We start from the raw sequence: 18,297 nt of genomic DNA, 5'->3' as shown, positions 1-18,297 counted from the left end.
GTGGGTGCTACATATTGGTGGTGGTTAGTGAGGTCCCCCCTTCACTTTAGGCGTCTTTGAGTGTTATTAATTATTATTATTCTTCATGTTTAACCTCTGTTTTCCTTTTATTCCTAGTCTGTTTTACATAGTTTTGAATGATGACTATATGCTCTGTAAGGTGACCTTGGGTGTCTTGAAAGGCGCCTCTAAATTAAATGTATTATTATTATTATTATTATATATAAGACATCTTTATGGCAAAATACATTATCACAATCTCTGTTCTGTTTTCTTCATCGATATGACAGCGTCCTTGCTTGGTCGTCCATTTTTTTGTTGGAATTCATATTATATGCAATTGCATACCATCTCGTCATCTCAATTTGCCTGAAACCTTATGTCTAATCCAGCTGAGGTCGAGTACATAAGGTGGTGCATCTCTCTCTCTCTCTCTCTCTCTCTCTCTCTCTCTCTCTCTCTCTCTCTCTCTCTCTCTCTCTCCCCTCTCTCTCTCTCTCTCTCTCTCTCTCTCGCTCTCTCTCTCTCTCCCCCACCCCCTCAAAACACTGATTCCACACGCTAACCGCGATGAAACAAAGGGCGAACAATGCGCCGGGTGTAATTGCCACATGCAACGCGTGGTGACAGAGGTGCGTCTGCCTCTGTTCGCCTGCCTCTCGACGAGTGGCGGCCCTACAAAAGCACCGAGACATCACGTATTCATGAACACACGTGCCACTCTCTCCCTCCATCCATTTATCTCACAGAACTCCCAGGCAAACATTCACATAGACTTGCACACACACACACACACACACACACACACACACACACACACACACACACACACACACACACACACACACACACACACACACACACACACACACACACACACACACAGATAAAGACATACACATGCCCTCTCACGTGTACACTCTGTCGAAGAAAACATTAGGTTCTCGATGGAGCCCAAACAAAGGAGAAGGCGTAATGCACAGGCGCTCCTGCGGTAATGGCGTCGAGAATCATTAATAGAACAAATCAGGGATGAAATATCAATCAAATGATCCAACTAATAGGTTCCTTAATGTCTTTGTTTGTGTGCAGATGGCATCTCCAGCTAGCCATAGCGTATCCACCGATCATATTTATTAGCCTGCAAAATAACAACGGCTTCGCTCATGAGGAATGGCGCGTCCCGAAAACAAATAAACTGTCGTTAAAATAATTGTGTTTTTTAGGATTATGAGGATAACCTCATTCCAAGCGCTCCTCTAGAACTTGATGGATGTTCCCTGTTTTACCCCTTATTTCTCCTCCCTGTTATGAACTGTGTCTCTCTCTGTTTGACTTAATGTGTGTGTGTGTATGTATATGACACCCTATTTTAAGCAGTGCATAGTGTGTTGCTCTGTCTATGTCTGTATTCTTCGCTGTGTGTCTGTATTCACTGCAGTATGTGTGTGTGTATGTGTGTGTGTGTGTGTGTATTTATTGCAGTTTGTTTGTGTGTGTAGCTCTGTGTGTATCTGTGTGTCTGTCTGTCTGTACTAATTGCAGTTTGTGTCTGTGTGTATCTGTGTGGGTGTGTCTGTGTCTGTATTCATTGCAGTTCGTGTACATGTACGTGTGTACATGTACGTGTGTGTGTGTGTGTGTGTGTGTGTGTGTGTGTGTGTGTGTGTGTGTGTGTGTGTGTGTGTGTGTGTGTGTGTGTGTGTGTGTGTGCATGCGTGCGTGTGTGTGTGTGTGTGTGATTGCTCCCAGCGGCATGTGAAGCTTTATTTCATCTTGTTTCCAGGGCTTACTGCTTCTTCAGCCAGAAAAACCCAGGAAAGAAACACAAGAGAGAGAAAAGACAATAAGTTGCACTTACATTTGGCGGGCAGATCATAGCCACAGGTGATTTTGGCCTTGCCGGTTTCACAGCCATTAAGGGAGTGACACTCATCATACAGACATCCCCCCGCAGCCTTGTGTATGCAGCCATCAACTGCAAAGGAGACAGAACACACACACACACACACACACACACACACACACACACACACACACACACACACAGACAGAGGTCAGTGCGAGAGAACAGATAACATGAGAACATAAAATAGCAGTTACATAAAACGAAAGAGCAGTGGGGTGCATGAATTGGTACATCATGCGCGCTTTCGACGGGGAGGCATGCGCAGACGACGTAAGACAACAGATGTTGACGCCAACGTCATCGCCGCGGTGACCTTGGTTCATCTCCACCGCCCGCGTTGTTCCCCGAGAGGCGTCGCCGCCGCCGCCGCCGGTTTATGTTTAGCCGAAACACCCGCTCCTTCTGTTTTAACGCCGCCGCACGTGGCTCTCACGCGGTACTCTGGCGGTTTTCTGTAAATATTGACAAGAGGCAGCAGAGGCTCGGCTTAGATCTAATAATGGCCGGGGCGCAGATGGAAATGAGCCTATTGTCTCTTCCTGCAGCCGGCGGCGCGAGGCTACAGTCACACCATTATCTCGGCTCCGGGCTCCCTGAGGCGGGGCCAGGGCCGGCCTCGCTCTTCTCTGTGTACCCAGGCGTCACGGCGTTGATCTGTGCCAATTCTGTCGCCTCACCCCCGTCCCCTCCTCCCCACAACACCCCCCCCCCCCCCCCCCCCTCCCACTCCCCGCCGTTGATGGGTGTCCTGGTTGTACTGGGAAAGCCCTTGCTTGCTCGCTACGGTTTTAATTTTCCCGGGTTACGGCGGCGACGGAGGTGATTGATGGCGCGTCTCACAAGAGAAGGCGTAGAGATAGAAATCCACATTATCCGTCTGCGCGAGAGCTGACAGCCCTTCCAAGAGCCTGTTATCAATCACACTGAAACATCATAAAATCCTCTTCAAGTCATCCTGTAAAACCCTCACAAGCCATAAGAGGTTAAGGGAGCCGAGAGGAGGAGGGGGAAGTAAAAAGTCATTGGGCAAACAGGGGGGGAAAAGGATTCTTTTTCAGAGTAAACACCTGTAACGCTTGCTATTCCTCACTGGATTATACTGCCTCGTGAGCAGCGGAGTGTGGGTTTGTTACAAAGAGGACTGATGAAAGCTATCTTTATCCACATGTGTGCTACTGAGACAACACAGGAGCACACATGCCTTCATTACAATCACATTCATTTAACACGACACACAACGTGATGGGCGTCTGTCACAAACAAGAACAACTTTGCTCTGTTGTAATGTCCATCTTTTACCTAAATCATCCTTCTTTATTCGTCTCAGTCTTTTCGCTTTATTTAGCTATTTATCTCCCAGGGACGACTCAAAGACAACAGCTGGGTGGAGGGTTTTGCGGCGGTATGTATCATCTTTAATGGAGCCGGGGACAGCTAGAGGACAGAGATGGATCCTGATGGCTTTTTGGGAACCCAAACATACGTGTGACAAAGACGGAGGTGTGACGGGCAAACGGCGCGACGACAGTGACCGCTCGACGGACATGAATGTGGCCTGGGGAGCTCGTAGAACAATGTTTAACCGTGTCAACGAAACAACGTTTTCACTTTCTCGCTGTTCTTACGGCCCATTACCGTACCACCGTACCGCCCAACTATACAACCTAAATAATCCACACTTATTTAGAGATAACTTTTCCTACCGCGCCAACCAGATTTTGTCTTTTACTTTCTGATGCCTACAGATCATTCCCTGTAAAAATGTCAGACATCTCTTGCTCCATATTTGTGGTTATACCAACATGAAAAATTAGGGAATTATTTTTGCAATATTAGGGCAAGTTTAACAGGCAGAACAAGATGGCCGCAGCTCACAATTTCTGTGTTCACAGAGTGTGCGTGTGTGTGTACATGTTATGTGTGCGTGTGTGTGTTCACAGTGTGTGTGTGAGTTCACAGTGTCTTTGTGTATATGTGTGTGTATGTGCGTGTGTTCACAGTGTGTGTGGGGGTTCACAGTGTCTTTGTGTATATGTGTGTGTGTGTGTTTGCGTGTGTGTTTGTGTGTGTGTGTGTGTCACATCCTTAAGCCCTGTGACTACTCCGATCATTAGGGTCAGCTACACAACTTTGCGTATGTGTAAACATAACCCCATGAGCTGTGCGGCTAGCTGCTAGCTCGCGGTACCCTGTTGCCGAGCGACCGGTACCTGAGCAAGGTAGCCCCCACGGAGCCTCTCCAGAAAGAGAGCACCCCCCCCCCCCCCCCCCCCCTCCTCCCGTGACTCATCCTCAGTCTCCGTCAGGCCTGGTCGATCCGCTGCCCAGGGGCATTGTGGGAGCCCGAGAGGAACCAACTAGACTGCGGGGTTGCGTCACGTTGCAAAAAGCTTTGCCAAAAGGATCTGCACCCCCTGGGGTGAGTCCGGGCCCCCCTGAGTTCCGGCGTTTTCAACGGTTAGTGAAGGACAACCCAGATAAAGGTGCACCGCCGTTTCTGTGTGATTTTCTTTTTCTTTTAATGCAAAGCACAGCGGGCCCCTAGTGGCGAGCCGCAGGCTGGTGGGGGCCCCGGCGCCGGTGCCACCGCCCCGAGGACTGGCTCTGCTCTGCTCGTAAATCCAGGGAGAAAACGCTGAGCGGATGTGGCTGAGGGCCAGGATCTGGGATCTGCAGTTTAAATTCACCTGCGCTGCTCAGATGCCTTCGCGGAAGGAGTGGGGTTGTGCTGATTAATGCTGAGGGAGTGTGTGTGTGTGTGTGTGTGTGTATGCTAGTGTGTTTGTGTGTGAGTGTGTAAGTATGTGTATGTGTTTGTTTGTGCGTGCCGGCACTTGTGTGTTTGCATGTGTGTGTGTGTGTGTGTGTGTGTTTGTGTGCAGGCACTTGTGTGCATGTGTCTGTGTGTGTGTGTGTGTGTGTGTCTCTGTGTGCGTGTTCGTGTGTATGTGTATGTCTGCGTATGCGTATGTATATGTATGCGTACGTTTGCGTGCATACGTGTGTGTGTTTACGTGCGCTTTGTTGTTGATGTACTGCTTGTTAGCATGCTGACGTGTGGGGGCGGCAAAAAAATAAATTAAAAATATCTTAAACTTGTGATCTCGGAGCTAACTAGACGGTGACGCTTGGCGGCTCCAACCAAGGGAAGGAAGTCATCGCTTCACCCGGAAAGCCCTGCGCAACACATCCATTATTTGGATGACTCACAGCAGATGGGAAGGAGGGGGGGGGGGTGGGTTCTTATTCTTTGCTCTTTTTTCACAGTGGAAATGTGACCCAGATCCAATTTGGTCATCAATTCCTCTCCCCCCATTTAGGCAGTGTGTGTGTGTGTGTATGTGTGCGCTATGTGTGCATTATTCCCAGCAGAATCGTATGGAAGGGGGTGTGTGCGATGTTTCCGCCGGAGCCTCTCTCATTAACAGAGGCTGACACCGACGCTCACCTCAGATCCGTCAAGGTGTGAGGCAGTGCTCACGACGACAGACGCGACGTCGGATGTACGCCGAGACCTTGCCGACACGGGCAATTACACAAACACATTACAATGAAGGTATACCTATATATATATGTGGCTAGGAATACAACTTTTTTTTCTGTTACACTTGAATGTGGTTGAGATGTTGAAACGGCCACGTCGACTGTCAGATGCGACAAACTTTATGTGGGTTTTAACTCAGTTTCAAGGACGTGGGTGAGCTCTTGAAAACGCGTCCACTTTTGTGTTCCTCACTAAGCAACGCACACAATGTTTACCAAATCACGATGCACACAAAGCGCAACAAGCGCATAACACAAACCCTCTCACCCCTCTTACGCACTTGTTGTATGTTTGCACGTCCTCGCACTTACAAATAGTACTTCGCATTGATTAGCATCTTATCCAAGCTATCTTTGTTGTATATGGGGAATGGGTTAACCTTACAATTGTAAGTGCTTGGAACTTGAACATCCTTACTGTACCGACAGCGATGTATTACGGCCTGTCCTTCTTCAGACAAATGTACTGAAGTATTAGGTGGGCTGTAGTAATTTTCCGTTCCGTTATGTAAGTTGCAATACGTTCTGGAATAGTGTTTTTAAATTGCTCCAAAATCATCAAATCACACAAATCGTCAAAAGTAGTGACTTCAAGTGCAGTTAACCACCGCTTATAATGAGTCTCTGGCAAACTCTGCGTTTGTTTGGCCATTTTCCTTCTCCCAGGACCTAAAACGGACCTGTATGCAAGTCGCTTTGGATAAAAGCGTCTGCGAAATGCCCTAAATGTAAATACACACTCTGGAACAGGCAACGATCGCTGCCGACATTTCAGCGGTCGGCCGGTTAAATAACTTCAGTGAAGGACATTTATTTCAAATGCTTAATATTTAAGTGGTAGCATCTGTCGCCCACTGTAGTGTAGCGCTGTCCCTTTAGCTCCCGTTGAAATATAACGACCAGCACCTCGTCTATCTCTCTCCCCGCAGCAGTGGCCCCAGCCGGGGCCCGCAGCTTTAAGGGCCTATGTGGGACAAAACATTTATTCATCTCCTTTGAGTGTCTTGCTCCCTCCGCCCCGCACCCCACAGGCACCCCACTGTCGTCGTCCCTCCCCCCCCCCCCCCCCCCCCTCCAAACCGGCACTCCACCGCTAATGAAGATAACTTTGAGCCTGGGCTGCACAGCATCCCTCTGAAAAGAGTGAGAGCCAGGGCGAGCGGGCAAGACAGAGAGACAGAGGGAGAGAGACAGAGGGAGAGAGGGAGAGTGAAATAAAGAGTGAGAAAAAGAGAGGGTCGGGCCAAGATGGAGAACATCCCAGATTGAGAGAGACAGATATAAGGGACAAAGGGCGTGCAGCGGTGTGTTTGTGTGTGTGCGCATGTGTGTGTGTGTGTGTCTGCATGTGCGTGTGGGGGTACGTGCCGAGGCAGGGGGGTATGTCGTTGCGCGCGCAAAACGCTGGGATAGTATGAATGAGTCCCGGAGCCGTGACCTTGGCTCTGCCATTGTTGCAGCGCTCTCTCCGCCGTGGCCTCCCAGGCCTGCGTTCCCACGTGCATTAAAGCACTCCGCAAAACCGTGCTTACCTTCCCGGGCCACTCCCAGGCCGCGCCTGGGAACCAGCCGCCCTCCCCCGCTTGCGGCCGCTCCTAATTTCTCTCTCGCCCTCCGTCTCTCCGTCTCTCCCACCCTGCCTCTCTTTCTCTCCCTGTATTTTCCTCTCTCCTTTTAATCGGTAAATCCATCTCTCCCTCTCTCTCTTTAGCATCTCTCTCACTGACACTCTCTCGATCTAACGCCCTCCTCTCTCTTTATCCCCCTTTCCCTCCATCTCTCTTCTTTATCTCTCTCAATCTCTCCCTCCCCCCTCCCTTTTTATATCTGCCTATCTCTCTTTAGTATCTCTCTCACTCTCACTCTCTCCATCTCCCTCCCCCCTCTCTCTTTATCCCCCTCTTTCTCTCTTTTCTATCTCTCTCATTCTCTCCATCTCCCTCCCCCCTCTCTCATTATCTCCCTCTTTCTCTCTTTTGTATCTCTCTCACTCTCTCCATCTCCCTCCCCCCTCTCTCTTTATCCCCCTCTTTCTCTCTTTAGATACCTCTCTCACTCTCCCTCCGCCCTCTCTCTTTAACTCCCTCTGTCTCTCTTTAATATCGCTATCACTTTTTTCAATCTCCCTCCCCCCTCTCTCTTTATCTCCCCCTCTCTCTCTTTAGTATCTCCCTCCATCTGTTCCCCTCCCTCCATCTCTGCCTCTCCCTCCCTCCCCTCCCCTCCCCTCTCTATCGCTCCCTCCACACACAGTGAATACCTGCTCTGCTCTCATTACAATACCCTGCTTTTCAGAAATAGTGTCAGCCGCAATTTTCTCCTCCTAATTATTTCCTTGCTCCTCAGAGGCTCAGGTTCAGGACTGGAGCCAGCCCGGGGAGGAGGGGGGGGGGGGGCAGGGGGAGGGAGGGGGAGGAGGGGGGAGGTGGAGGGGGGGAGGAGGGGGAGGAGGAGGGGGCTACTACACTACGCCGTCTGAGGGAGAAGGAGGGGGGCATGCCGTGGGCAGTATCTGGCAGGATAGCGTGTGGGCAGTGTGTCAGGGCAGGATCTGAGGGCAGGAGGGCGGTGTGTTGTTTAGGGGAGGGGGGATAGAGGTATCAATGTCAAAGGACCTCCTCCCTCCCCTCTCTCTCTCTCTCTCTCTCCCCCTCTCTCTCTCTCTAGAATCAAGTCTAGGCTGTCATGTTCTCTTTCTCTGTTTATCTCTCTCTCTCCCTCCCTCCCTCCCTCCCTCCTCTCTCTCTCTCTAGAATCAAGTCTAGGCTTTCATGTTCTCTCTCTCTGTCTCTGTTTATCTCTCTCTCTCCCTGTTACTCGCTCTCTCTCTCACTGTCTCACTCGCTCTCTGCCTCTCTATCTCTCTTTATCTCTCTCTCCCTCCTGATGGAGACAGTTTCCAGTTGTTCAAAGCTGTAACGTAAACAATACAAGAGACGGAGAGTGACTCATATCAAACACTGCAAACATCATTCAGAAACCCCCGCCCCCGTCCACCACCCCCCCGTCCTCACCTCCCCTACGTTTTACGGTATCCATGGCAACAACGTTTCCCTCTGCCTCTTATCTGCATATCTCATCTCGTCTGTGCGAGTGTCTCTCTGTGGCGTCCGAGTCGGAACCTTAGACGGACACCGCAGAGAGAGATAACGTGCTGATGAAATATGCCCCACCTCCACCGCACCGCCAACTCCACCCCTAACCCAACCCCCCCCCCCCCCCCGCGCGTCTGTGATTTACGACGCCATCTTCTCCCTCCACTCATTCCCGCGCTGAAGGAGATAATGACACGGATTAGTTCCTAATCAAGTGCCGATCGGAGATGGCGGTCTCCCCACCAAATGTCAGATAGATGTGGTCCCCCAATTGTGAGTTAGCTCCCAGCGGCACTGGGGGGCTTCTGTTTGCTAATCACCGCCTCGCACTGCGTCGACGCGCGCTCAACTGTGCTAAAGTTATCGTAACGCCGTTATTAATCTGCTCGGCGTAATGCAGAAGGAGCAGGAGAAGTGGCCCCGCCATGAGAAAGGGGGGGGGAAGGTGTACAGTCAGTCACACAGAGAGGCGGTTCGCCAAAGTGACGGAGAAAATACACCCGCAAGCGTACATGTTTCACAAACTCCCCTGACACTCCTTTGGAGGCTGGAACAGGAATAAATGACACACATCACAGGTCTTAAGCATGTGACACACGCACACACACACACACACACACACACACACACACACACACACACACACACTGCGAGGGGCGGCCATCTTGTGTAAGTCCTCAGGGTAGCACACTGATAACAAGGCATCACTTCTAAAGGTACAAGTTGTTCTAATAATAGTGATAGTGGTGATAGAGCCTTTTATAGATGTTCTGTAGGAAGGTGAGACAGGTACGCTGATGCCGTATTTCGCTGCTTGGTGAGGGTGCTGTAACTTGCCAGCGGAGCCGGTCATCCATCTTGTTTTAGCCATTTACTCCTGTAGGGGTCAGGGGGAGGGGGGGGAGGGATGAGGGGGCGGAGCCTGTCCCAGCTGCCAATGAGTGCAACACAAGTAGACTCCCCCCCTTGAATGGGACACCAGTTGAGTGCAGTTGGCCAGAGAATTAGTGGGAGGTTTAATCTTCTCAAGTAGCCTACGTTTTATATTATGGGTGCATGATATAACAACCAAACCAGCCGAGTTGTTGATATGGACAATAACATCACCTCCAGCAATGTGTTTTTCCCTGTGTTTACCATTGCTGTCCATCTACTAACCATACTTTCGACTGAGTGTATCTAAATAATAATTTGTTCTCAAATTACACGTATCCATGGTAAAATTATTCAAAACAAACTCTGAATCGATTGCATCTCGTTGATATTTGTGTTACGCTTTTTTTGCCTTTGCTCAGAGATGACCCTGCAATTTGTGTTAGCGGTATTGGCGTGAGCATATTGTTACCCGGGCTAACCTTATTTCAACGTTGTATTCCAGAGTGCTATTGATCTGTAAACATGCTGAGAACAAAGCATTCGGAAGACACGCCAGTAGTGGCGTTAATAAGCTTCTGTTTATATTATATCATAACCAAAGGTTTCCTTGAGGAAATATTGGAGAACTAAAAAATCAGAATTCTCTTTCAGAGATCTCTCATTGTTTATCTTGGGTTGAATGTCACCGTCTCACCCCCTGAAATAGAAATTGACAAAAAGATAATCTAAACCTATGTGCACCTTTTTATACAGATCTTCTATATTTCCTATATCAAATCAAGAATTCACAAAACATACTCGCAGCAAGGACCCGCGTTCTCCGTAGAGCATGTTCAATCCAACAGGCACCCCAGCTTGTTCCCGGGCCTGACCCCCGGTCACCCCTCTGCAGCAGGTTTAAACCAGCCCGGCCACCGCTGAATGACCCCCGCACCGCGCCGACAGACGGGAGACAGCTGCGGACGGGCCGGTGCCAGACCCCGGCAGCGCTGACCTGCTGGGGACAAGATGGACAAGATGGCCGCCGCCTCCCCTCTGAAGCACCCCCCCCCCCTCCCCTGACAGCCAGCCAGCCCTGTTTTAACTGTGCCGGGAGTGATATTGCAGCAAGGCTGCCGCGTCTCTGCGGAGCCACACTGCTGGGGAGACGACCAGCGGCAGACGGTCTGTGCATTCCTCCCGCGACCCCTGACCCCGACGACCGCCGCCCGGTTCATCTTGCGGACCGGCGGAGAGGCACTGCTGGCCGGTCATAACGCAGCCCGCTGTGGGGTTAACCACTCCGGGAAGGTCTTGTAAACACATTGTGTTAAGGGGATGATCACCCCCCCCTCCCCCCCCCCCCCAACAACCGAAACGACACACACACACACACACACACACACACACACACACACACACACACACACACACACACACACACACACACACACACACACACACACACACACACACACACACACACACACACACACCCGACCCAGAGAGACACTAACCGAGCCTCTTGGCTTCCTCTGCCATCTTCGATATCTCACAGACTTTTCACCTCTTGACTCCCCACACAGACTCTTATTTCAACCAAGCACTCTGTCCCTGGGACTATTATCGCCTCTCCTCCGAGGTTGGATTACCTTTGGCACCTCTCCGTTAATGGCTGCTCCGGCGTGAGGCTAGGGGAGGGGGGGGGGGGTCTGAGGACAGCCGTCGTTTGATCCTTCATCAAAACCAATTCTAGCGGTATTGGCAGTGTGTGTGTGTGCGTGTGTGTGTGATGTTTTGGGCTATGCCGTGCTTTTGTGTTGAGTGTCCATGCGTGTGTTGATGTCTTTGTTTGAAGCGATAACGAGATCGGTCAATTAAAATGGAGTCCAGTAAAGTCCCCCAGTAAAGTCTAGTTTACCTGTCAAATCATTCAATACCATGTAGTTTATTGACATCTCCTTAATATATATTTATATATTTATTATATATATTTTTTTTTTTCAACTGAGCAACTTCCCATCTGCAGATCTAAGTCACAGTTGAAAACGTTATCTACGGGAGCAACACAACATGCTGTCGCCATGGATCCCAGCTTACCCCCACCCCACTGTCAGCTACCAAGGTTTCAAAGACAGGGCGCCACGCATCGGTGACGTGCACCTTCCAGAGTCAAATGTGGATCGCTGCATCCCACAATGCAATGTGTTGTGTTGTCGACATTGATGCATCCTTCTAGCTTGTGGGATGTTAGCTCAGCCAGTGACCTCATATGTTTACTCCACGCCTCTCGTTTTCCCCCCATAGTCAGCACTAATCACAAGAAGATTGGATCCGAGTCAAACCAAACGACACACATGTTAATCCCGGCATCATTAAACGCCCGTAGAAATTGCCCACGTTGAAATATTCGCCTAATGGACGATACGGATGCATCCAGAGAAAACTCCATTAGACACACACTACAAAAGCCCCCTAAAGTAGATGATATGTATTTTAGTATTTTTCTTACTTCAAACTACAGTAGCAAAAACAAAGACAAAAACAACTTTATTCATGGTGTGAAAGCGCTTCGCTCTACCACACCGACCGGGCTAGAGGTGTGAGATTGAACACGGGAGCTTTATTCACACGGTGCCCTAGGACACAACGACAGACCGGCCCCAACGCAGACAAATGGGACTTAATTAACCCAGACCGGGGACAGCAGGCTACGGAGGCTGTGGCTGGGAACAAACACAGGGCCACGGCTTCAGAGCCTTGGATCTGCAGGCCAGACTCTGGAGCGTGCACGTCCGTAATTACGAGGACGAGGACAAGATGGAGGCGGTGAATGAGAAGGCCCCACTGCGGTGTGGGTTTAAATGCATGAACAGCTGTGGCCATTGTACACGATCCCTGGGGTTTGGACGTGGCGGGAGCTCCTTCCGCCAAATCACCTCGAGGGATAATAGGAGAACGGAACGCAGGGGAGATTTGTTATTTATGGAGGATTCTTCATGAAAAGGTGTTGACGTTATGTAACGACATGAACAGTGGGCATATTAAAACATTCATATTGTTGCTTTGAATTCATCGAAAATGAATTGGGAAGATCCTATTGTTGAAAATGTTAAATTATATACTGATATATATATATATTAAATGTTGACAATTATCAGTTTATATATATGTATGTATGCACACAAATATATAAACCGATCTTTTTCAACAATACGAGTCTTCCAATTCATTTTGATGATTTCATACTAACTCTTTTTATGCACAAATTGTTTCAATGGCCCATTTTATGATGCTAAGTGAGACATTTTCGGTAGGGCTAGAGCCCCCAAATTGATAATTGTATGTGTCCATGAGGCCTTCTTTCATATAAAAGAGACCCCAGGTCTCCAGCTCGCTCCCTAGTGTCTTTGAACACTAGCTATCCCGCTAATCACATAACCTTGTGTGGAGCTAGATCATCCAAATTAATAATTTTAGTAGCCCTTAATGATTCATGTTGAAAAGGCCCAGATGTCTCTGTCTCACTCTCATGTCCTGCTGTGCCCCAGTATACCCTCACATGCTTGATTACAGGTTTAAGGAAAAAACTTTGAATTGCTGCTGATTACTGCCATTTTACATTTCTTCATTATCATGAAAAGGAAAAATGTGTAAAATACGACCTCATTTGAATCTACAAATACAATTAACTCCCATCATCAAACATAATATCTTAACTTTAAATTACTGCAAGTATATGTCAATCCACATGCCTTTCATTCAAAATGTGCAACAAATTATTTTCTTTAAATTGAACGTGTTGTGTGTGTTGTTGCTGTCAATGTCTGAGATGATTTTAACACATTTTATCTAATTTTCTCTGTATATTTACATGTGCTCTAAAAATAAAATGTTCCATCTGAAGTGACACACATCAAGGCAAACAAACACTTGCTTGCAAACACCACCAACAGTTAAATGGTAGAGTAAACTCATGCATGGAAAGAAAAAAAATCCCGATATGCACTCTCTGTGAAATAGTGGCAACGGTGTATTTGTATTTGCAATCAACCTAACCTTAATACGTCAAGGTGATCGATTGGCTTTGGTTCCAAGTAGCACCTACATCAGATGCCATGACTATACCAGAGAGAGAGAGAGAGAGAGAGAGAGAGAGAGAGAGAGAGAGAGAGAGAGAGAGAGAGAGAGAGAGAGAGAGAGAGAGAGACAGAGAGACAGAGAGACAGAGAGAGACAGAGAGACAGAGAGAGACAGACAGACAGACAGACAGACAGACAGACAGACAGACAGACAGACAGACAGACAGACAGACAGACAGACAGACAGACAGACAGACAGACAGACAGACAGAGACAGAGAAAGAGAGAGGGAGAGAGGAAGAAGAAGAGGGGGATGGGGTGATAGAAAGCGAGAGTGAAAGAGAGGGACGGCAAGATAGAGGGAGAGAGAGCGAGAGGGAGAATTGGTCCAGCTTCAATCACAGTAGGACTCGTTCCACTACTAATGTTCCCTGCAGAATCGAATAACCAGCCCAGAGAGGACCATCATTGGCAGAAGTGTCCCGTCCACTGGGCTCATCTCCAAAGAGCGGTAATACACCAGAGCCCCCCTGTGTCACTGGAGATCCCACCCCTGACCCCGTCTCCCCCCACACAGGGAGGGGGTAGACCGCCCACGTAGATCCACCAGACAGCCCCCCACCACCACCACCACCACCACCACCATCACACTACTGAACAAAGAGTGATATGTGAGAGTGAGTGAGTTAGGGAGTGAGCAATTTTGTTTTGGGTGCAGTGGTTAGCCGTGACTGAGAGAGACTGAAAATGAGGACAAACTGAAATCACTGTTTGTGATAGCAACACACACTACTGTATTAATTAACATGAGGTGCAGAGGGCAAACCATTTAATCAAATATAAAACTTAGCCAGGCAGAGCACAATGGAAAGCAAAGGGATACTTATTGCTTAAAGCCCACACTTGAAGGCAAAATCTAACTTTATCTGGATTTTGGGGCATGCATAGATTAATTGTTCTTTATGCCATTATAGATTACCTGGGGAGTATGCCAGCAGGAGGGATTACTAATTAATTTGCGGATAATCTTAAAGTCGGTTCATTATTTTGTCATTGTTACTAAGGTTATAATTTTTTTCTAATTAACCATGATTGCTAATATTCAGAACAAGCATCATGAAAGGTCCTCGCATAATGAAAAGGGTGTTAAACTGAACATCACATTAAAACGAAAGATGATGATAAATGTTGAAATGTTGGTAAATGGGTCTATCTATTCAGAAAGCAAATTAAAGCAGTGACAAATTCACTTTTTATGATATGGAATTATGGGAAAATGTTTTGTAATGATAATTCACACAAAATGTATTCAAATTAAGAGATGTTATATTTCGAAAGAGAAAACACGCTGTAAATAAAAAGAATAGCAACATGCTATTGTGGCCAATTAGCCTTCAATTCAAGTTTATTTGTATAGCCCTAAATCTCCATTACAGTCTCAAAGGGCTCACAGGCCAAATACTTATGACACAGCCTTACGTATCTCAAGGTAAACAAACCGAGCCAAAATGGCTGACAAGGGCTAGCTTACCAGTGAGGAATCCTCAATGGTAAAACAACTCTTCTAGCCGACTTTAAAAGTGTGCCATCTATTAGTGTAGCCTTTTCTCAGCGCGGGGAAGATTAAGAGCCCACCGTCGCAGTACTATAATGCATTATTTCTGCTCCACGTCCGTCTGTAGGTCACAAATCACAGGCCCTGTGGTAAAGGACGAAAAACTAGCAGTGTGTCCCTTTGAAGACAAGCACCGACCATAGACCAACCACAATGCCACCTTACGGCCCTGATTATAGCAGTCAAGATAAAGAATGTGTTTTCGGAGGATTACCGAACGCTCCGACGCTGTGTTTAATGCGTCCCACTTGCCCTTGAGTTCTGTTTAGTAAACACGATGCTGGACCGTCTCACTAGACTCACAGACGGCCCAATGATTTTCAGCTTGACTCTATGCCCTTCATAAATGCTTTTTGCTGTGATTTGATCCCCAGACTCAATTGCAGTAAAAAAAAAAAAAAGTCGCTGGAGTCGTAGGCAAAGCTCTCTGCATTCATTCTCCGCAAGCCCAGTAAAACCTGTAATCAGAGCCAGCAATCAAACAGCAGCCTCTATGGCTAACAAATAAATAAAAATAGACTGTGTGGTCGCCTTTATTCAACTTCATGGCCATGGTCTCTCTCCGTGATGCAATGTTTCTTGCTGTGGAATCATGGATTAACCCAAAAAAAGAGAAGAAATGGGGCTTTTATAATTATACGGTGATAATTCCAGGCTTCTGGTCCTTTTAATTAAGTGGATAATTTCCCTCTAGGGAGGAACCGCTTTTACATACTTACCGGCCATTCCCAAAGAAGTCTGTTTCTAAGATCTTACAGTGAAAAAAGTAAAATCTTTGCTCTTACAAATCTATTATTTCGGTTATTAAGGGAATAAAAACCGGCTGAAGATGAGGCCAACGGTGGAAGAAAGGGAAAAAGAGTCTGAGACTCTATTCACATGAAGAAAATAATAACTCGGTTCTGGAAACCGTCCAACACTCTCAGTAAAGTATATTTTCTCTTTTTCACAGTGGAAAAAAATAATTGAATTAATCGTGATTAAAGGATTGTATGTATAGGATTTGAATGGAGGGAGATGTTAGTCATATTCAATCAAATGTCATTCCTTGCGCTTATTGAGTCCCCAGTGAAGACTAGCATGAAGAAGGGAAGGTTGCAGGGTCCAACTTAACTGCCAGTGTAGGTGACCATGAATCACTATACACACACCATATATTATGTACTATATATACACTGTATAGTTGGAGTCAGTGGTCAGTCAGGGACTCACCTTGTCCAGGGGAGAGACCCTTTCTAATTCCCGCAGAGCTGAATAATAGCCTGCAGATTGACAGCTCTGTGGTGGATGGTTGTTCTGAGGCTGGCCTGCTGCCAACACAAATGCAATCCCAGTGCATTTATCAAGCACACAGGGAATATAATGATTTGGCAAAACAAGATATCCACCCTGCCAGATGCATTGTGCTAATGGGATGAGTAAGTATAAGCATCATTTTGGAAGCCTTCCTTACCGTGCGCAAGATATCAGTGGGTGGTTGTGGTTCTTCTACTTCTTGTGTATCAAGATGGAGGCAGACATTCTAATATATGTATACTTTTGCATCCAAAAAGTGTTCCTCAGTGATAAAGCTGGCCAAACAAACCAATAATAAATACTTTGGAGAGATCATGAAAGCCACTCCGATAAGTTGTATGTCTGTTAAAAAGGTTATTCATCCCCGCTCAGTTGTAAGTCTTCCTCAGTCGATAATCATAATACAAATTAAAAGAAAGTATTGACCTTCTAGAAATAAGGTGCCGCTTATTATGTGAAGATCACTTTGAGGTTTTAGGATACATCAGAACATTTCCAAACGTGAAATTACGTGTGCTGTTTGTGTGTGTACGTGTTTGTGCCGTGTGTGTGTGTGTGTGGGCAGTGTATTTGTGTACCGTGTGTGTGTATGTGTCAATTTGGCAGCGTGGCAGTTGTGAGTGATAACCAACAAATCCACAGTGACGTGCTGTTTTGATTCTTTGCCTGCAGCAGGTAGCAAGTTGCATGTCTTAAGGAAAGGAAGGAAGTATTAAATCCACTTAAGGCATAATTGATTATGTCATTAATGAGGAGATTAAGAAATAATCAAGACTTGATTATTTTGCTTGTCACCAAGGCCTCGACATCCTCAATAAGTGAGGGAGGCAAGCAGTCAGAGTGCATTTCTTTGTCTCAGCTAATCTATGCCCGCTGTCTTGTATCCAAATTGCAGCCGATAGTTTCTACAACAGAGCGTTTCTCCATCTCCAGAGACTCCGCCGTCTCCGACCTACGTGCACTCGATTGTGATTCTGAACAACAATTCTGTCACCATGTTGCTGCATCAGGAACTGCCATTGTAGGCCACACAACAGTTCAGGGAAAAAACTTGACAATGGAATACTTTTCTTTGGTCTTTTCTATCCAGAGATAATTAGTGGTAAGAGTGAAGAGTCCTCACAAGATGACACCCAGGTCCAGCCCTGGGACATCTGACGTGACGCACCTTCACGTTCCCTATTGGGACACACTTTAACACTGTTGTTTAGTTTAACCATCAAAACCGTGGGTTTTTCACCATTTCATTTTGAAGCACAGATCAAAGTCGATTTTTCCGGTTGCGCAGAATGTCTGTGTTTTTTTTTGGGCTTCCTCTTTGGAGATAATCCCATGTAAACTCTCGGTCTGGACAAAGTGTATGAAGATGGCCCCCGGGCCCCAAGCACTGGCGATGTTGATTCACTCAATACAGAGTTGTTGGCAGGCTCAGAGCCGCAAGGCACAGAGACTTGGCGTTGGGTTCGATAAACACAGATCATTGTGGATATGCCAGTTCAGCTCAGAGACAATGAGGCACGGACCAGAGGTTGACTGGCATCACCAACGTGGAAATATGCTTCCTGCGGTGTCACTACGCGTAATATCGGAAAGTTCATTTCCCACGGCACTGTTTTGTCGGGGAACACAAAGGACTTGGAAGCGTTCCATTATTTTAGTGTCAGACATGTTTTTCGGCTACACCCATTATAAGACCAAACACAAAAACAACAAACGGGGCCGGGACTGATTCATAATCACACGATGACAGATTGCTCATTCATCTAGTGTGTTAAAACCGGTATCCCTTTCCCGCAGATAGGGTCTGCTGGAAGACGACATCAGCGCCCAAATCCTCCACCTCCAACGCAGTGAAAGCTGGTTATTATTATAACATAACAACACTAAGGAGGACAACAGCTC

The 18,297-nt window shown here is 47.3% G+C and overlaps 1 protein-coding gene and 1 long non-coding RNA gene across 2 annotated transcripts in view; one reads left to right on the top strand and one right to left on the bottom strand.

The window, feature by feature from the left end:
* The window catches only part of sptlc3 (serine palmitoyltransferase, long chain base subunit 3), a 290,563-nt gene that overhangs the window by 220,776 nt on the left and 51,490 nt on the right, over positions 1-18,297 (top strand). The gene's annotated exons all lie outside the window — the stretch shown is intronic.
* LOC132473310 (uncharacterized) overlaps positions 1-18,297 on the bottom strand; it is a 143,862-nt gene that overhangs the window by 98,023 nt on the left and 27,542 nt on the right. Inside the window, exon 2 of the long non-coding RNA XR_009529310.1 lies at positions 1,862-1,978. This is a non-coding gene — a long non-coding RNA (uncharacterized LOC132473310). The remainder of the gene's footprint in view (positions 1-1,861; positions 1,979-18,297) is intronic.

Source organism: Gadus macrocephalus, chromosome 15, assembly GCF_031168955.1.
Source record: "Gadus macrocephalus chromosome 15, ASM3116895v1".
NCBI classification, from domain to species: Eukaryota; Metazoa; Chordata; class Actinopteri; order Gadiformes; family Gadidae; genus Gadus; species Gadus macrocephalus.
The sequence above is the reverse complement of the archived record's forward strand: the minus strand, read 5'-3'. Positions and strand labels throughout refer to the sequence as shown.